Genomic DNA, 21823 nt, shown 5'->3' with positions numbered 1-21823 from the left:
AACACTATCACTGTACTTCTTATATATGTGACTGACATGTTTCTATCTATCTAATCTATGTGTGATGCTCTATCTTTCTGTTCTAAATTGTCGGGTACCGCTGCTGAATTGCCGGCCGGCTTTTTTAAAGAAACGGTGCATGAAAACACTATTATTTTTTTAAATAAATCCTTTACACTAAATGACAAGTACAGTAAGCAACACTGTCACTGTACTTCTTATATATGTGACTGACATGTTTCTATCTATCTAATCTATGTGTGAAGCTCTATTCTTTCTGTTCTAAATTGTCGGGTACCGGTGTATGCCGCTGATGAATTGCCAGCTTTTCATGTTTCACTGTGAGCACTGTTCCCATCAATTTGGACAACCACTGTAATGCCACAACCACCATGGCTGTGGCATTAACGTCTTAAAAATTATTAATTCCTGCTATTCCATTTAATTGTAATGTAAGGGAGATAATGTAATGTCAGCGCTTGAGCAGGAGAATTCTCTCACGCTGGGATGGCATTCTGATGACAGGCTGGATCGCAGCTGAGCGCTGCCATCCAGCTTGTCATCCTTCAGAGACACTGCAGAGCGCAGGCATTATGTGAACTTCCGATTCCGGTATTCAATATTGTAAAAGTATCGGAACTCAGTATCAGAACTCCGATACAGCGAATATCGGTCGATACCCGATATTTCAGTATCGGAATGCTCAACACTAGTGAATAATGGTTTATATACCATGGGTATGCCATTTGCAAGCCAGTCTTGACATAGAACGCATCTTTAGCGTTCGAAACGCGTTGCCCTGGCTATACTATGTGACTATGGAATCTGCTTTTAAAGAGCTTTTTTCATAATAAAGAAACCTATTTTTTGAACTATTCATGAAGCTGGTAATCCTTTCTCCTTATGCTGTGGAACTACTGTGAATGGTTCATCGCACCTATTCTTCAGGACGTCATTGCTCAGGTGAGCTGGTGTTACCTTATTACTAGACAAAAAAGTAGCTCAAGAACTGGTGTAGGAAGGAAGGGTGTGGGTTCCTGGAGAACTGGGTTGACTTCTCAGTTGGCTACAGATTCTACGCAAGGGACGGGCTGCACCTCAATTGGGGAGGGTGCAGCTGTGCAGGGGGAGAAAACGGCTAGAAGGTTGGAGGAGTGTTTAAACTAGGGATTGGAGGGGAGGGTATTAATTTTATGGGTGGGGAACATAGTGCAGAAAGTGACCTGGGCACAAATAAAGAAATTGGGTGTGGGGTTAGAACAGTGAAAATAGTAAGAAGGAATAGAGGTACAGAGAGATACATAAAATGCATGTACACTAATGCCAGAAGCCTCACCAACAAAATGGAGGAATTAGAATTAATTTTGTTGGAAAATAATTATGACATGGTGGGGATGTCTGAGACATGGCTGAACGAGAGCCATGACTGGGCAGTTAATTTACAGGTCTATAGTCTGTTCAGAAATAACCATACAAACAAGCGCGGGGGGGGGGGGGGGTGTTTATATGTAAAATCATCCTTAAAACCCATCTTGTGGGAGAATATATGTGAATCTAATGAAAATGTAGAGTCCCTGTGGGTGGAGATAAGGGGAGGGGGAAAAAATAATAAATTACTGATATGGGGTTGGTTATAAGTCTCCAAAAATAATGGAAGCAGCAGAGAATATCCTCGTAAAGCAAATAGATGAAGCAGCGACTCAAGGAGAAGTCATTATTATGGGAGACTTCAACTACCCTGAAATACATTGGGGAACAGAAAACTGTAGTTCAAGCAAAGGTAAGAGGTTTTTGACAACTATGAGCGACAATTACCTTTCACAACTGGTTCAGGACCCAACAAGAAGGGGGGCACTGCTAGACCTAATATTAACCAACAGGCCAGACCGCATATCAAGTATACGAGTTGGGGGTCACTTGGGTAATAGTGATCACAAAAAATATGTTTTCATGTATCCTTTAATAAGATGTGTAGTAGAGGGGTTACAAGGACACTAAACTTCAGGAAGGTAAATTTCCAATGGTTGAGAGATGATCTTAGTGCAATAAACTGGGACAATATCCTGAGACATAAAACTACACAAAGCAAATGGGAGACATTTATTAGCATCCTGAATAGGACCTGTGCACAATATATACCCTATGGGAATAAACATGCTAGAAATAGGAGGAAACCACTATGGCTAAATAAAGCTGTAAGAGGCGCAATAAGTGACAAAAAAAATCATTTAGAGAACTAAAGCAAGTAGGTAGTGATGAGGCATTCAATAAATACAGAAAATTAAATAAATTCTGTAAAAAAACAAATCAAGGCAGCAAAGATTGAGACAGAGACTCATTGCCAGAGAAAGTAAAAATAATCCCAAAATATTCTTTAACTACATAAATAGTAAAAAACTAAAAAATGATAGTGTTGGCCCCCTTAAAATAGTCTGGGTGAAATGGTGGATGAGGATGAGGAAAAAGCCAATATGCTAAATTAATTTTTTTCAACCGTATTTAGACAAGAAAAGTGCATGACAGAAAACGTAATTAGTGATGACAAAAATTCTCCATTAAATGTCACTTGCTTAACCCAGCAGGAAGTGCGGCAGCGTCTAAAAATCACTAAAGTTGACAAATCCCTGGGCTGGATGGGATACACCCGAGAGTACTGCAGGAATTAAGTAACGTCATAGATAGACCATTATTTTTAATCTTTAAAGATTCCATAATAACAGGGTCTGTACCACAGGTCTGGCGTATAGCAAATGTGGTGCCAATATTCAAAAAGGGGACAAAAACTGAACTTGGAAATTATAGGCCAGTAAGCTTAACCTCTACTGTGGTTAAAATCCTGGAGGGTTTCCTAACAGATGCTATACTAGAGTATCTAAAGAAGAATAACCTCATGACCCAATATCAACATGGGTTTACGAGGGACCATTCCTGTCAAACTAATCTGATCAGCTTTTATGAGGAGACAAGTTCCGGACTGGACCAAGGAAATGCAGTGGATGTTGTGTATATGGACTTTTCAAAAGCTTTTGATACGGTTCCACACAAAAGGTTGATACATAAAATAAGAACAATGGGGATAGGGGAACATATATGTATGTGGGTTAAGAATTGTCTCAGTGATAGGAAACAAAGGGTGGTTATTAATGGAAAACACTCAGACTGGGTCTCAGTTAACAGTGGGGTACCACAGGGGTCAGTATTGGGCCAGCTTCTTTTTAACATTTATTAATGACCTTGTAGGGGGCATACAGAGTAATATTTCAATATTTGCAGATGACACTAAACACTGCAGGGTAATCAATACAGAGGAGGACAATTTTATATTACAGGAGGATCTATGTAAACTAGAAGCTTGGGCTGATAAATGGCAAATGAGCTTTAATGGGGATAAATGTAAGGTAATGCACTTGGGTAGAGGAAGCAAAATGTATAATTATATGCTTCATTGTAAAACACTGGCAAAACTGTAACTGAAAAAGACCTGGGTGTATTGGTGGACGACAAGCTCACGTTTGGTGGCCAGTGTCAGGCTGCTGCTGCAAAGGCAAATAAAATAATGGGATGCATTAAAAGTGGCATAGATGCTCATGAGGAGAACATAATTTTACCTCTATACAAGTCACCAGTGCGACCACACTTAGAATACTATGTACAGTTCTGGTTCTCCAGTGTATAAGAAAGACATAGCTGAACTAGAGCGGGTGCAGAGAAGAGCGACCAAGGTTATTAGAGGACTGGGGGGTCTGCAATACCAAGACAGGGTATTACACTTGGGGTTATTTACTTAGGAAAAACAAAGGCTTAGGGGTGATCTTATTACCATGTACAAGTATATGAGGGGACAGTACAAAGACCGTTCTACTGATCTTTTTACTCTGAGGCCTGAGACGGGGGCATCTTCTATGTCTGGAGGAAAGAAGGTTTAATCATAATCACAGACGCGGATTCTTTACTGTAAGAGCAGTGAGACTATGGAACTCTTTGCCGCATGATGTCGTAATGAGTGATTCACTACTAAAATTTAAGAAGGGCATGGATGCCTTGTTTGAAAAGTATACTATTACAGGTTATATATACTAGATTCCTTGATAGGGCGTTGATCCAGGGAACTAGTCTGATTGTCGTATGGAGTCGGGAAGGAATTTTTTTCCCCAATGTGAAGCTTAGCGTTTGCCACATGGGTTTTTTTTTGCCTTCCTCTGGATCAACATGTTAGGCTATGGGTTGAACTAGATGGATTTAGTCTTCCTTCAATTTTAAAAACTATGTTACTATTTTACTGTTATAGGGGAGGGAGTCTGCTGCTGACACTGGTATTGGGGTAATGTCCCCCAATTCTGTTAACATCCTCCATCCTGGTATGTATGGCCCATCCTTCCTGGTATACGTGCCCCCCATCCCATCTTGGTATACGTGGCCCTCATCACCATCCTGGAATGCATGGCACCCCTTGATCCCCCATCCTAGTTTTCATGGCACCCCTAGATCACCCATCCTGGTATGCATGGCACCCTTTGATCCCCCATCCTGGTATGCATGGCACCCCTTGATCACCCATTCTGGTATGCATGGCACCCCTTGATCCCCCATCCTGGTATGCATGGCACCCCTTGAGCCCCCATCCAGGTATGCACGGCACCACTTGATCCCCCATCCTGGTATGCATGGCACCCCTTGATCACCCATCCTGGTATGCATGGCACCCCTTGATCCCCCATCCTGGTATGCATGGCACCCCTTGAGCCCCCATCCAGGTATGCATGGCACCCCTTGATCACACATCCTGGTATGTATGGCCCCCCTCATCCCCATCCTGGTATGCATGGCACCCCTTTATTCCCCCATCCTGGTATCAATGGCACCCCTTGATACACCATCATGGTATGCATGGCAGCCCCCTGATCCCCAATCCTGGTATGTATGGCACCTCTTAAGCCCCCATCCTGGTATGTATGGCACCCCTTGATCACACATCCTGGTATGTATGGCACCCCTTGAGCCCCCATCCTGGTATGCTTGGCACCCCTTGAGCCCCCATTCTGGTATGCTTGGCACCCTTTGATCCCCCATCCTGGTATGCATGGCACCCCTTGAGCCCCCATCCTGGTATGCTTGGCAACCCTTGAGCCCCCATCCTGGTATGCTTGGCACCCCTTGAGCCCCCATCCTGCTGACCACAAAAAAAATAAACACTCATACTCACCTCCTCTCTCCTCCAGCGCTGTCCTGCTCTGCTGACACTCTCACTGTGTGAGCCGCACATGGCAGGACGCGCATGGCGTACCGCAGCGCGGCTCCTGCTGCCGCTCTGCGGTCAGTGTGTCTGCTATTAAAGACCATGGATATTCACTACAACCCATGGGAGTGGGTTGTAGGGAATATTCATGAGCTTTAATAGTGGGCACACAGACCGCAGAGCGCAGCAGGAGCCGCGCTGCTGTACAGTGTGTCGGCTATTAAGGAAAATTAATATTCCCTGCTCCCAGAGCCACAGTATACACAGGGAGATAGTATTTGGACTATAAGACGCACCCCCCACTTTCCTTCAAAATTTGAGGAAAAAAGTGCGTCTTATAGTCCGAAAAATACAGTAATTATTATTATTATTACTATTATTATCCTTTCAAACCAAAGCTATGTGTGACACAGATGCCTTACCATTAAACTGTAGGTTCACTATTTGATTACTTAGGCAGTGATATATAATAATAATTACATAGCAAAAGTAAATTGGGAGTTTGCAGCCAGTTCTTGGGTGGATGGAAAGAAAACTTTACAATAAAGAATTGTTATCATTAGACCACTTTAAGAAATTATGCAAATGTACAGTCACTTGGAAATAGATATTTAGTAAATTAGTACCTCCCAATTTACTTGTCAGATATTAAAAGTAAAACACCCCTGTAGTTTGTGTGCTAAATAGTATAATTAAAAAAAATAATGTTCCTATTGGGACTGTACCCTGACACTGTAGTTTCAGAGGCTAATGCCTTACCATTGAGCTATCCAGTCAAGTGATAGTAACTGGCTGCTTTTCTTGTCTTATCTTATGAGATCAACCATGAAAATACTCAAGGTGACTAAAAGTCATTGTGATTCTGATGTCTGAAGAAAGTTACACATCAGACTCACACATCAAAATCAAACAATTTTCAAAATTTAAATTTTTATGCCCTTAAATCAGAGAGATATGTTACGCAAAATAGTTAATAAACAACATTTCCCACATGTCTACTTTACATCAGCACAATTTTGGAGCCAAAATTTTGGAACCAAAATTTACAAAACCATTTTTTTTTTAGAGACCACATCACATTTGACGTGACTTTGAGGGGCCTTTATGACAGAAAATACCCAAAAGTGACACCATTCTAAAAACTTCACCCCTTAAGATGATCAAAACCACATTCAAGAACTTTATTAACCCTTCAGGTTCTTCACATGAATTTTTTGAATGTGGAAGAAAAAAATGAACATTTAACTTTTTTCACCAAAATCTTACTTTAGACCCAAATTTTTTATTTTCGCAGGGGTAACAAGAAAAAATGGACCCCAAAATTTGTTGTGCAATTTCCCCTGAGCATGCAGATACCCCATATGTGAGGAAAAAACACTGTTTGGGCGCACGGCAGGGCTCGGAAGGGAAGGAGCACCATTCCATTTAACTTTTTAAATGTAAAATTTGCTTGAATAATTAGCTAACATCATGTTGTGTTTGGGGAGCCCCTGATGTGCCTAAGCAGTGGAAACCCCCCACAAGTGAAACCATTTTGGAAACTAGACCCCCCGGGGAACTTATCTAGATGTGTGGTGAGCACCCTGAACCCCCAAGTGCTTTACAGAAGTTTAGAACATTGAGCCATAAAAATACAATTTTCACATTTTTGCAACAAAAATGTTTTTCAGCCTCCAATTTTGCATTTTCATGAGGGTAACAGGAGAAATTGTACCATGAAGTTTGTTGTGCAATTCCTCCTGAGCACGCTGATACCCCATATGTGGGGGAAAACCACTGTTTGGGCGCATGGCAGGGTTCGGAAGGGAAGGAGCGCCATTTGACTTTTTGAATGTAAAATTTGCTTGAATAATTAGCGGATGCCATGTTGGGTTTGGGGAGTCCCTGATGTGCCTAAATAGTGGAACCCCCCCCCCCCCAGTGACTCCATTTTGGAACTAGACCCCTCAAGGATTTTATCAAGGGGTATAGTGAATAATTTTAACCAAGAGGTACGACACAGAATTTGATAACATCTGGTCATCATATTGAATAAGTTGTCATTAGTCTTGAGTGCAAGTGCTCGCTATTTGAGTTTGCATCGGGTGCTTGGGTATGCACCAAGTATCGCGGGTGCTCAAGTGACATGCTCGAGTCCCTGCCCCGCATGTTTCACGGTTATTAGACACCCCAAAAAAAACATGTGGTGATCACTCGTGCATGGCAGGCAATCCCCGCAAGGATTTTTTTGGCTGTATAGCAGCTGCAAAACATTTGGGGCGGAGACTCGAGTATGTCACTCGAGCACCCGATATACTCGGAGCATACCCGAGCACCCGATGCAATCTCAAGTAGCGAGCACTTGCGCTCAACATTATTCGCCATATCGTTGTCATTTTTTTTTCTTTATTTCTGTTAAAAACACAACCCTAACCTTAGCCCAACCCCAACCCTTGCCCAACTCTAATCCTAGCCCAACCCTAACCCTAGCCTAACCCTAACCATAGCCTAACGCTAGCCCAACCCAACCCTAACCCTACCATAACCCAACCCTTGCCCTAGCCCAACCCTTGCTCTAGCCCAACCCTAACCCAACCCTTACCCTAGCCCAACCCTAACCCTAGCCCAACCCCAACCCTAGCCTTACCCCAACCCCAACCCTAACCCTAGCACAACCCTAACCCTAGCACAACCCTAACCCTAGCACAACCCTAAACCTAAAGTTTATTTTTTACGCCGTTCCTCGTGCGGTATAAGTGACTTTATTCTTCGGGTCGGTACAGTTACAGTGATGCCAGATTCATATCGGGTTTTTATGATTGACAGCTGTCACACAGTAAAAGACGCATTTTTTTTGCAAAGACTAGTTTTTACATCGCCATATTTTGAGAGCTATAATTTTTCCATATTTCGGCCGACAGAGTCATGTGAAGGCTTGTTTTTTGCGGGACAAAGTTGACATTTTTATTGGTACCATTTTCGGGCATGTGACAGTTTTTGATCGCTTTCTATTCTGATTTTTAGAAGGCAGAGTAAACAAAAACCAACAATTCAGGAATTGTTTTTGTTTTTTTTTATGCTGATCTGCGTGTGGTAAAATTGATAAGGTAGCTTTATTCAGGTCAGTACGTTAAAGCTACATTTATATATTTTTTTATATTTTGGCGCTTTTATACAATAAAAACTATTTTATAGAAAAAAGAATTGTTTTTGCATCGCTTTATTCTGAGACCTATAACTTTTTTATTTTTCGGCCGTTGGAGCTGTATGGCGGCTTGTTTTTGGCAGGACAAGATGACGTTTTCAGCGGTACCATTTTTATTCACATTTGTCTTTTTGATCGTGTTTTATTCCATTTTTTGTTTGGCGGTATGATGATAAAACATTGTTTTATGTTTCATTTTTTTATATTTTTTACCGTGTTCACTAAAGGGGTTAACTAGTGGGACAGGTTTATAGGTCAGGTCATTCCGGACGCGGAGATACCAAATATGTGTACTTTTATTACTTTTTTTTTTTTTCATAACATTATTTATTTATGGGTACAATATATTTTTATTTTTTTTTATTATTTTTTACAATTTTTTTTTATATTTTTTCAAAAAAAATGTTTTTTATTTTTTTTTCACTTTCTGACATTTTTATTACTTTTTCACATTGTCCCACTATGGGACTTTCACTTTTTGCAGCCTGATCAGCTGCATGGCATAGGGAGCAGGAGCTCCCTATGCCATGCAGCCTGTCAGGGCTGCACAGGGAGAAGTTACTTTGGTCGTGCACTGCGCATGACCAAAGCAACTTCCTGCCTCCTGATGTCCGGGATGTTGTCATGAGGACGTCAGGTCACCATGGCAACATCCGGGACCGGACTCAGACGCCGCGAGACGCCGGCAGAGAAGGTAGGTATAGCACTTACCTCCTCTTGCCACCGGACTGCTGCGATCGATTTCGATTGCAGCATTTCGGTGATTAATGTGCCGAGAGCAGTGCGGGACCACTCCCTGCACATAGCACATAGCTGATTGTTACAGCTGACACCCGGCGGCGATCTCACCCGCATGGCTTGTGTGCAGGCGAAATCGACAGAAATGCTCTGTTTTTTTCCAGCAGCCCCATTGAGAATGAACAGAGTAGGGGTCGGGGATCCATCCAACCAGCCAGTCCAGTCCAGTAACTGGCAAAACGGGGACTTTCTATCCCAATCGGTGCAGGTCGCAGCGGTCGCAAACTCATTGTTCAACAAGTTATCACATATTTTATAGTTAGGTGATAATTTGTTTTCACTGCACAACCCCTTTAACCTCTTTCCGACCAAGTCAGTAATAGTACGTAGCTGTGTCCTGGGACTTATGGACCAGCTACGTACTATTACGCATAATGCGATCGCGCCCGCACACAAGCGGTGTAGGGTGACGCCGCCGGGTGTCAGGTGTGACAATGTGCAGGGAGCGGTCCCGCACCTCTCCCAGCACATTAACACCCGCAATGCTGCGATCAAAGTCGATCGCAGATTTGCGGGGCAAGGGGGGTGGTAAGCGCCGGTACTCACCTCCTCTCCGGCCTCCAGGGATGTCTGCGGCGGCTCCCGGATGTTGTCATGACGACCCGATGTCGTCATGACAACATCCGGGTCACCAGGAGGCAGGAAATTACTTTGGTCATGCGCAGAGCATGACCAAAGTAATGTCTCCCTGTGTGCAGCACTGACAGGCAGCATGGCATAGGGAGTTGCTGCTCTCTATGTTATACAGCCGATCAGGCGGCAAAAAGTGAAAGTCCCATAGTGGGACAATGTGTAAAAGTAAAAAAAAAGGGTAGGAAAGTGGAAGAAATTTTTTTTTAAAAAAAAAATATTCAAAAAAAAAAAAAGAAAAAAAAAATCTTTAAAAAATAAAAATATTGTACCCATAATATTTATTTATCATGAAAAAAAATAAAAGTACACATTTGGTATTGCTGCGTCCAGAACGACCTAACCTATAAAACTGTCCCACTAGTTAACTCCTTTAGTGAACACGGTAAAAAAAATAAATAAAAAACTAAGCAAAAAAACAATGCTTTATCATCATACCGTCAAACAAAAAATGGAATAAGACGGGATCAAAAAGACGAATGTAAATAAAAATGGTACCGCTGAAAACGTCATCTCGTCCCGCAAAAATCAAGCCGCCATACAGCTCCATCATCCGAAAAATCAAAAAGTTATAGCTCTCAGAATAAAGCGATACAAAAAAAATTATATTTTCTAGAAAATAGTTTTTATTGTGTAAAAGCACCAAAACATAGAAAAACGATATAAATGTGGCACCACTGTAAACGTACTGACCCGAAGAATAAAGCGGCCTTATCAATTTTACCACACGCGGAAGAGAATAAAAAAAAAATTCCGGAATTGCTGGTTTTTGTTTATTCTGGCTCCCAAAAATCGGAATAGAAAGCGATCAATAAATGTCACATGCCCAAAAATGGTACCAATAAAAACGTCAACTTGTCTCCCAAAAAACAACCCATCACATGACTGTCGGAAAAAATATGGAAAAATTATAACTCTCAAAAAAAGTGTCTTTTAGTGTGTGACAGCTGTCAATCATAAAAACCCGATATGAGTCTGGTATCACTGTAATCGCACCGACCCGAAGAATAAAGTAGTCTAATCACTTATACCACACAAGGAACGGCGTGAAAAAATAAACTCTAGGGTTAGGGTTGTGCTAGGGTTGAAGTTGAGGTTAGGGTTGTGCTAGGGTTAGGGTTGGGGTTGGGGCTTTTTCAAAAGTAAAGAAAAAAAAAAATGATGACGATATGGCGACTAGTGTTGAGTGCAAGTGCTCGCTACTTGATTTTGCATCAGGTGCTCGGGTATGCACTGAGTATCGCGGGTGTTCGAATGACATGCTCGAGTCTCTGCCCCATATGCTTAGCGGCCAAAAAAAACGTTACTGGGATCACCTGCCATACACGTGTGATCCCCTCATGTTTTTTTTGGGGTCTAACAACCGTGAAACATGCGGGGCAGGGACTCAGACATGTCACTCAAGCAACCGTGATACATAGTGCATACCCAAGTACCCGATGCAAACTCAAGTAGCGAGCACTCGCGCTCAAGACTAATGACAACTTATTCAATATGATGACCTATGGTATCAAATTCTTTCGCATCTCTGGGTTTAAAATGTACACTATACCCCTTGATAAAATCCTTGAGGGGTCTAGTTTCCAAAATGGAGTCAATTGTGGGGGGTTTCCACTATTTAGGCACATCAGGGGTTCCTGAAATGCGACATGGAGTCCGCTCATGATTCCAGCCAATTTTGCTTTCAAAAAGTCACACAGTGCTCCTTCCCTTCTGAACCCTGACGTGCGCCCAAACAATGTATTTTCCCCACATATGAGGTATTGGCGTACTGAGGAGAAATTGCACAACAGTTTTTAGATTTCATTTTCTCCTCTTACCCTTGTGAAAATAAAAAAATTGGGGCTAAAAGATCATTTTTGTGGAAAAAGTTAGATTTTTTTTACTTTCACGGCTCCATGTTATAAACTTCTGTGAAGCACCTTGGGGTTCAAGGTGCTCACCACACATCTAGATAAGTTCCCTGAGTGGTCTACTTTCCAAAATGGTGTCACTTGTGGGGGGTTTCCACTAGGCACATCAGGGGCACATTCACTAATTATTCAAAAAATTTTACATTCAAAAAGTCAAACGGCGCTCCTTCCCTTCCGAACCATGCGGTGCCCCCAAGCAGTGGTTTCCCCCCACATATGGGGTATAGGCTTACTCAGGAGAGATTGCACAACAAGTTGCATGGTGCAATTTCTCCTGTTACCCTCATGAAAATGCAAAACTGGGGGCTGAAATATATTTTTGTGGGAAAAATGTGAACATTTTATTTTCACGGCTCCATGTTTTAAACTTCTGTGAAGCACCTGGGGGTTCAAGGTGCTCACCACACATCTACAACCCCTGGCAAAAATTATGGAATCACTGGGCTCGGAGGATGTTCATTCAGTTGTTTAATGTTGTTGAAAAAAAGCAGATCACAGACATGGCACAAAACTAAAGTCATTCCATATCATCAATGACTGTGGAAATTTACATCATGGCCCTGGACCATCAGAGGGGCCCACTTGCGGTCGGGTCCGGGCCGCTCCCCCCCCCATTTGTGCAGGACCTCCGACGGTGTTTGATTGCCGTCACTTCACCAGTCATGGCTGCGCGCTGTGCAGCTGTGTCTGCTAGTAATGACGCGGCAGGGGCGACACACAAGCACAATTAAAGGTGCCGTGCCGTCGACCCTGCCGTGTCATTACTAGCAGACACAGCTGCACAGTGCCCGGCCATGTCTGGGGGAGTGCCGGCAATCAAGCAGCGCCTGCGTCACTGAACAGGTGCTGAGGAAGCGGCCAGGGCCCCGACAGTGAGTGGGCGGTGGGCCCCGACAGTGAGTGGGCGGTGGGCCCCGACAGTGAGTGGGCGGTGGGCCCTGACAGTGAGTGGGCGGTGGGCCCCTCTGATTTTCCAGGGCCCCGGCACTTGCCCGGGTACGCCGGGTGCCGACGCCGGCCCTGTCCACAGTCCACGATTGCTTTTCCTTAGCCCATTGTAACCTTCTTTTTTTCTGTTTAGGTGTTAATGATGGCTTATGTTTAGCTTTTCTGTATGGAAATCCCATTTCCTTTAGGCAGTTTTTTACAGTTCGGTCACAGACATTGACTCCAGTTTCCTCCCATTCGTTCCTCATTTGGTTTGTAGTGCATTTCCTGTTTTGGAGACATATAGCTTTAAGTTTCCGGTCTTGACGCTTTGAGGTCTTCCTTGGTCTACCAGTATGTTTGCCTTTATCAACCTTCCTATGGTGTTTACATTTGGTCCAGATTTTAGACACAGCTGACTGTGAACAACCAACATCTTTTGCAACATTGCGTGATGATTTACCTTCTTTTTAGAATTTGATACTCCTCTCCTTTGTTTCAATTGACATCTCTCGTGTTTGTGCCATGATTCATGTCCGTCCACTTGGTGCGACAGCTCTCCAAGGTGTGATCACTCCTTTTTAGATGCAGACTAGCGAGCAGATCTAATTTGATGCAGGTGTTAGTTTTGGAAATGAAAATTTGCAGGGTGATTCCATAATTTTTTCCCTCTGCTTGGTCTGAAAACAATTACCCCTACTGAGTATCACATTTTTAATCTTGATTTCTTTTAGTGTTTCTTAAAGCCGTAAAGTTGTCATTTGAAATTACTTTAGTTTTGTGCCATGGCTGTGATCTGCTTTTTTTCAACAACATTAAACAACTGAATAAACATCCTCCGAGCCCGGTGATTCCATAATTTTTGCCAGGGGTTGTAGATAAGTTCCCTGAGGGGTCTAGTTTCCAAAATGTAGAATATAGACACTACCGCATTCCTGGAGTGGTGAAGGTGCCCAGGTAAGGTTGCAAGCCCGTAGTAATATTTATAGTTAACCTGGCACTCAAATCAGCAGAAAGCTCGACTCGTGAATATTATTAAATAATATTTAATGATTATACGTAGTACAACAAGCAGACGTTTCGGTCACAGAGACCTTCATCGGTGTACTACAGGAATGACAAAGAAATAACAAAAGTAAGTGTCATGTGGACCAAAGTTTACACGCGATATAAACATGGTGGAAAGAAATCAAGACAGACAACTTGGAAATCAATCAAATCGTCATGTAAAGTAGATATGGGATAAACAACATGGGAAATGGGTGGGGAGGAGGATAAGGATGGGATAGAAAATTAGGGGATAAGGTGAAAACAAATGAGATAAACCTACCAGAATATAGGTGATGGTATGTGTAAGGCGGAAGCCAGGTGGGCACAGTAAACTGCGGAAGAAAATATGAGTGTGAACTACATGGAAGATACCAAAGGACAAGGTGGATTGGAAGTAGAAGGTGAAAGATACCTGTCAGGTGTTGAGATCATATGCAGCAGTGGAGGTGATTGAACACGGTGTCCACCGTTTGTTCAAGTAAGTCTGGAGTGAAGAGGGAAGATAGGTATTTAAAGGGAAGATGGATATATTTATAATTTTGCAAATGGTGGTCATTAAAAATGTGTCACTGTTTTACCTTACCATTCTGTTTGCAGAATGAGTTAACTGAGAATTCATCAGTGAGCTAATTCTGATGTGCACTTTTTAACCTTTTGGCCAATCAATGGTGGCAGTGGAGTGAATGTGAGCAGTGAATGACACGGCGTAGGACCCGCGCAGCGGAAGTAGCGTCATAATGACGTTCGTCAGGTCCTATAAGTCGATCGCCGGTCATGTAACTGGAAGTGACGCATTTGATGCGTTCCACGGTAGTGTCAGTACGTTCCACTGGGTTCAGGAACCACTGAAGTGATGGTAAAGAAGCAGAAAAGCAGGATGGACCCAGATGGGGGTTCAGGAGGGATGGGAGGTCAGGACTAGGAGTGCCATTTAGGGTGGAATCTAGGAAAACAAGAAATCAGTATAAATACATTGCATATATAGACAATCTTAAATAGACTTCATGAAGTCTCTAGCTATGAGTATACCATAGAGGACATATGACATTATGAACATTGCCACTTTATGTTCAGATGATAGCATAAAAATGACTAAATGATGAGAAAGAAGACTAAATAATGTAAACAAAAAAGAAACCTTCTAAAGATAAACATAAGTAAGAATAAAAGATAAAACGAAGAATAAAGAGTAAACAAATACAGGGAGGGTACTCAGATGAATGAGCAAAGATCATATTCTTTGTTTAAACCTTTAGGGGACAAAGATTATAGTTCATGTATCCAGAATGCCTCTCTATATTTAAGTAAGTGAACGCGGTCTCCTCCACACCTTGGGGGGGCAACTTGTTCTATGACCTAAAATTTCAGTTGCGAGACTGAGTGCCCTACTGATGCAAAATGTGCTGGAGTGGGTAAGAGGAGATTTTTGCAGCGTATGGTGGACTTATGTTTTGAAATTCTATCTTTAATGCATTGGGTCGTTTCGCCAACATATATGAGGCCACAGGGACATATGATGACATAGATAACACAGGAAGAGTTGCAAGTAAAATAATCTTTGATCTTGTATTGTTTCCCTGATTGTGGATGGTAGAGTATTGCCTCTAATGATATTGTTGCACTGGTAACATTGGAGGCATGGGAATGTCCCCGCTTTGGGTGTGGATAAGAATCTTTGACAGGATCTGGTGTTGGTGGTGCCGATATCGGCGTGTACGAGTCGGTCACGGATGTTGGGAGCTCTTTTGTAGCAGGGTAAAAAAGAACCTCTATGTCGTCACAACAATGGTCTTAATCACACTATATTGATTGGTGGTCTGCCGTGGTCCGCTCTCTCTCTCTCTCTATCTTTCATATGGAAAAATACATGCTTGATCTGGATATTGATGGAAAACCCTCCCTGTACCCCCCAATGTACCGTAGTTATGCATAGATTTATAGTTACACTACCCCTTTTACTATGTATATTGTATTTTATTGTACTTTTTCAACACAAAAATAAAAAACTTGAATTTGAAAAAAAGGAACTCTAAATTCAGGGACTGATGGGTAGGCTGTTTGGAGAATGTTCCAATGTTGTCTGATTTTTCTATGTAATACGAAGGCCATGGGATGGTAAGTGTGTACAAAAGGGATACGGTTATCGGAGGTGAGGCGAGACTGAGTGGTGGGTTCCAATGCTTTAGACAGGGTACCTGGTGGGTAATCTCTATCCAAAAATGTATTTCTCATCTCATGTAGTCTCAAGCTTTGAGTGGATGGGTTACTGACTATGCGTTGGACACGATGAAATTGGGACTTAGGAACCGAGGTGAAAATAGACCTTGGATGCAAACTAGAATGATGTAGAAGACCATTTCTATCCGTGGGTTTCACGTATAAATCGGATGAAAGGTAACCAGATTCATATTTGATGATGGTCATGTCTAGAAAGTTAATGGATTCTTTACTTGATGTAATAGTGAACCGGAGGCCATCCCAAGCTGAATTTAGAGACTCAAAAAATTCCATAAGGGTTTCGGGGGGCCCCCTCCATATGCAAAAAATGTCATCTATATAGCGCTTCCACACCTATATTCTGGTAGGTTTATCTCATTTGTTTTCACCTTATCCCCTAATTTTCCATCCCATCCTTATCCTCCTCCCCACCCATTTCCCATGTTGTTTATCCCATATCTACTTTACATGACGATTTGATTGATTTCCAAGTTGTCTGTCTTGATTTCGCTCCACCATGTTTATATCTCGTGTAAACTTTGGTCCACGTGACACTTACTTTTGTTATTTCTTTGTCATTCCTGTAGTACACCGATGAAGGTCCCTGTGACCGAAACGTCTGCTTGTTGTACTAAGTATAATCATTAAATATTATTTATTAATTTCATGAGTCGAGCTTTCTGCTGATTTGAGTGCCAGGTTATCTATAGATAGTTTCCAGAATGGTGTCACTTATGGGGGGTTTCCACTGTTTAGGCACATCAGGGGCTATCTAAATGCAAAATTGCATCCGCTAATTATTCAAGCTAATTTTACATTCAAAAAGTCAAATGGCACTCCTTCCCTTCTGAGCCCTACCGTGTGCCCAAACAGTGTTTTTTCCCCACATAAGGGATATCTGCGTAATTTTGGGGTCAATTTTTTCCTGTTATCCCTGCAAAAATAACAACATTTGGGTCTAAAGTAAAAATTTTTGTGAAAAAAGTTAAATGTTCATTTTTTTCTTCCCCATTCCAAAAATTCCTGTGAAGCACCTGAAGGGTTAATAAACTTCTTGAATGTGGTTTTGAGCACCTTGAGGGGTGCAGTTTTTAGAATGGTGTCACTTTTGGGTAATTTCTGTCATAAAGGCCCCTCAAAGTCACTTCAAATGTGATGTGGTCCCTAAAAAATGGTTTTGTAAATTTTGCTGGAAAAATGAAAAATCGCTGGTCAACTTTTAACCCTTATAGCTCCCTAATAAAAAAAAAATGTTGGTTCTAAAATTGTGCTGCTGTAAAGGAGACATGTGGGAAATGTTATTTATTAACTCTTTTGTGTGACATATCTCTCTGATTTAAGGGCATGAAAATTCAAATTTTGAAAATTGCAAAATTTTCAACATTTTTGCCACCTTTCCGATTTTTTCACAAATAAACGCAAGTGATATCGAAGAAATTTTACCAAAATCATGAAGTACAATATGTCACGAAAAAACATTCTCAGAATCAGGGGGATCCGTTGAAGCGTTCCAGAGTAATTACCTCATAAATTGACAGTGGTCAGAATTGTAAAAATTGGCCTGGTCATTAACGTGCAAACCACCCTTGGGGGTAAAGGGGTTAAGGGGACTCTGTCAGCACAGAATGACTATTCAAACCAAGCACAGGTGCTGGTGTACCCTTAGTGTTGCCACACATTTAACTGTTCCTTCCCATCTACTTGTTTTTTTCTCTATCTCCGCCCTCCCTCTATTTTGATTGACAGCTCTGGCTTTATAGAACGAAAACAAGTAGTCTGGCAGCACGAAGGGTGCATTGAGTGCCTATGCTTGGTTTGAACAGTCATTCTATGCTGACAGAGTCCCTTTAAGGACTCAAACATATTAGATAGCTGTCGGCCCAATGGCTGTAGGGCTGACAGCTATCTCTCCTGACTAGCACATACACAGGAGCAGTTCATCAAACGTTGCTATGCTCTCTATTAGCAGATGTCAGGCTCCTCTAGCGGCGGCTAGTCATTAGAGAGAACAAGAGGATCAACCACCAGAAATTCAACACGCTGGATCCTTCCCTTTCCTCACAGGAAGTATAGAAGGAAAGTCGAGAGGCCCCATACACATCAGATTGTTGGCTGAACCTGTCGACTTTAGCCTAAGGTGCATGGAAACATTAGTGTAACCTGTAGACGGTACGGTGTGCACAGAAATGATGAGCCTCAGTGCAGCAACTCTGATCTAGTCATCTCTATAGTGAGACTGCTAGAATGGAGTTGCTGTACAGAGGACGTCCTTATAGACAGCATGGTGCGCCCAGAAATCATGAAACTCAGTGCAGTAAGGGTATGTGCACACGATGCAGAAATGAAGCAGAAAATTTCTGCATCATTTCTGCATCTCCCTGGCAGAAAAAACGCATGCAGATTGTGCATGCGTTTTTCCTGCGGAATACATGCGGATTCACATGCGTTTCCACATGCGTTTCCGCATGTGGATTGACAAGCGCTTTCCAGGCGATTTTAGCATCACCTGGAAAGTGCTTGACAACTAGGTCACACTATATAAATCCATGCAAACAGCATGGATTTATATAGTGTGACTCGAGAGAATGGTAAAAATAAAAAATACATGTATACTTTACCCTCTGATGGCCCGCGCTGTCCTGCTCAAACCGTTCTCCCGGCTGCCGACAACTTTGAATTGAAAGACCTGCCGAAGTCAGCGTCACGTGACCTGTCACATGACTCTGACGTCAGCGCAGGTCCTTCAACTCACTGCAAGTGCCGGGAACGAAGCAGGAGCGGTGCGCGGACCGACAGAAGGTAAGTATATATATATTTTTTACTTTATTCTTGTGTACAGCTTTTTTAATGGTACCTGGGTGTGGATGAGACTCTCCTCTCCTCCACACCCGGGTACCATCCGTACATTAGAACGCGCCAATAACGCAAGTACAGATGCAGTCTTGCGGAATTGGCGCGTTCTAATGCAAGTCAATGGCGGCGAAAACGCCGCGTTTACGCAAAATTAATTGACATGCTGCAGACTTTTGAGCACAGCGTTTACGCTGCGGAAAAATCCGCATCATGGGCACAGCACATGCGGATTTCAATTGGGGAACATTGCTTCCGTTCTACCATGCGTTTCCGCGGCGTTTACGCAACTGCAAAAACGCCACGGAAACGCATTAAATACGCATCGTGTGAACTCAGCCTTACTCTGATCTAGTCACCTCTGTAGTGAGACCGCTAGAATGAGGTTGCTGCATGGAGTTTCATTATTTCTTGGCAGACAGTTACACAAGATTACAGCCCAGCCCCAATTCATGAAGAACAGAATTTTGCATGCCAGTCTTTAAGGTGATATGTGGAACTTAATGAAAAAAAAAATGTGCCTAAGCACTAACAGGCAGGTTGTTGCTACTTGCCTGTTGTGCTCGGCGATATTCTTCCCCGGCACAAAGCGATCACAGACCACACCTGCTGGGGAATCAGCTGCCTCTGCTGACGTGACTGGATGTGATGTCCGACTCATTCTGATTTGCAGCCTTCTCCTCCAGTTACTCAGTGGGAATCCAGCTGTCAATCAGAATGACGTCGGCAATATGCTCTGTGCTGGGGAACAAACGCGCCAGGCACAACAGGCAGGTAAGTAGCAATTACCGGCCTGTTAGTACTTAGGGACATTTTTTGTTTTTCATAAAGTCCCGGATATTTCCTTTAATGAAGGGTGAACAGGAGAAAGCTCGGCCACTTTGTGCATTTTTTTTTTTAATTAATGAAGTATTTTATTATCGCTTTTTGTAATATAAAAAATACACAAAGCAGATTGTTTAGTTTTGATAGAATTCAAATTTTCCTGTATGTACAAGTATCAGCCAGTGACAGAGCGCAGCTGACAGAATCAACAGAATTTACATCACAAAAGTGGCGAAAATTGTAACAGAAATGTTCTCCAGTGACCCCGGACATTTCTGTGAGAATTTATTATATACACACAGTGCATTGTGAAAGTATTTGGCCCCCTCAAACCTTTCTACCTTTTGCCACATTTCTGGCTTCAAACATAATTTTTTTGGGAAGAATCAACGACAAGTGGGACACAATCGTGAAGTGGAACGAAATTTATTGGATATTTTAAACTTTTTTAACTAATTAAAAACTGAAAAGTGGGGCGTGCAATATTATTCGGCCCCCTTGAGTTAATACTTTGTAGCGGCACCTTTTGCTGCGATTACAGCTGCAAGTCGCTTGGGGTATGTCTCTATCAGTTTTGCACATCGAGAGGCTGAAATTCTTGCCCATTCTTCCTTGCAAAACAGCTCGAGCTCAGTGAGGTTGTATGGAGAGCATTTGTGAACAGCAGTTTTCAGCTCTTTCCACAGATTCTCGATTGGATTCAGGTCTGGACTTTGACTTGGTCATTCTAACACCTGAATACATTTACTTTTGAACCATTCCATTGTAGATTTTACTTTATGTTTGGGATCATTGTCTTGTTGGAAGAAAAATCTCCGTCCCAGTCTCAGGTCTTTTGCAGACTCCAACAGGTTTTCTTCTAGAATGGTCCTGTATTTGTCTCCGTCCATCATCCCATCAATTTTAACCATCTTCCTTGTCCCTGCTGAAGAAAAGCAGGCCCAAACCATGCTGCTGCCACCACCATGTTTGACAGTGGGGATGGTGTTTTGAGGGTGATCAGCTGTGTTGCTTTTACGCCAAACATATCGTTTTGCATTGTGGCCAAAAAGTTCGATTTTGGTTTCATCTGACCAGAGTAACTTATTCCACATGTTTGGTGTGTCTCCCAGGTGGCTTGTGGCAAACTTCAAACGAGACTTTTTATGGATATCTTTGAGAAATGGCTTTCTTCTTGCCACTCTTCCATAAAGGTCAGATTTTTGCAGTGTACGACTGATTGTTGTTTTATGGACAGACTCTCCCACCTCAGCTGTAGATCTCTGCAGTTTATCCAGAGTGATCATGGGCCTTTTGGCTGCATCTCTGATCAGTCTTCTTGTTCGAGATGAAAGTTTAGAGGGACAGCCGGGTCTTGGTTGATTTGCAGTGGTCTGATACTCCTTCCATTTCAATATGATCGCTTGCACAGTGCTCCTTGAGATGTTTAAAACTTGGGAAATCTTTTTGTATCCAAATCTGGCTTTAAACTTCGCCACAACAGTACGCGGACCTGCCTGGTGTGTTCCCTGGTCTTCATGATGCTCTCTGCACTTGAAACAGAATCCTGAGACTATCACAGAGCAGGTGCATTTATACGAAGACTTGATTACACACAGGTGGATTCTATTTATCATTACCAGTCATTTAGGACAACATTGGATCCTTCAGAGATCCTCACTGAACTTCTGGAGTGAGTTTGCTGCACTGAAAGTAAAAGGGGCTGAATAATATTGCACACCCCACCTTTCAGTTTTTAATTTGTTAAAAAAGTATAAAATATTCAATACATTTCGTTCCAGTTCACGATTGTGTCCCACTTGTGGTTGATTCTTCCCCCAAAAAAATAGAATTTTATATCTTTATGTTTGAAGCCAGTAATGTGGCAAAAGGTAGAAAAGTTCAAGGGGGCCAAATACTTTCACAATGCACTGTATATATAATAATGCAAAAAGAAAAAAATCTCACCGTACTATATTGTTTCGTGCCTGTTTTATCTCAAGTGAGTGCCGTATCCAAAACTGCTGACCCGCAGAGAAATCCATCAAAAGTATAAAGTGGGAAGGCACCTCCGGTTAAAGAGGTTGTCCGGTACTTTTAAAAAAAATGCCAGTGTGTTTTAATGATAAAGTAGGCATTAGACCTACCGGTAATAGGGTTTCCAGGAGTCCCTCATGACAGCACCATCAGGAGGTTGTCCTTCATATCCTTGAT

At 42.3% G+C, this 21823-nt stretch overlaps 1 long non-coding RNA gene across 3 annotated transcripts in view; it reads right to left on the bottom strand.

The window, feature by feature from the left end:
• LOC141192316 (uncharacterized) overlaps positions 1 to 21823 on the bottom strand; it is a 110947-nt gene that overhangs the window by 75695 nt on the left and 13429 nt on the right. For 2 of the 3 annotated variants that reach the window (XR_012265868.1, XR_012265867.1), the window contains exons 2-4: positions 14322 to 14681; positions 14151 to 14222; positions 14019 to 14070 (exon numbers count right to left, since the gene is read on the bottom strand). This is a non-coding gene — a long non-coding RNA (uncharacterized lncRNA). Of the gene's footprint in view, positions 1 to 14018; positions 14071 to 14150; positions 14223 to 14316; positions 14682 to 21823 lie in introns of all 3 variants that reach the window. The other variant, XR_012265869.1, reaches the window with a different exon arrangement.

The sequence above is a fragment of the Phyllobates terribilis genome, unplaced genomic scaffold, assembly GCF_046119375.1.
Source record: "Phyllobates terribilis strain yellow unplaced genomic scaffold, ASM4611937v1 Scaffold_57__1_contigs__length_8443340, whole genome shotgun sequence".
Classification (NCBI taxonomy): Eukaryota; Metazoa; Chordata; class Amphibia; order Anura; family Dendrobatidae; genus Phyllobates; species Phyllobates terribilis.
Note: the sequence above shows the minus strand (reverse complement) of the source record. Positions and strands in the feature narration are given on the sequence as shown.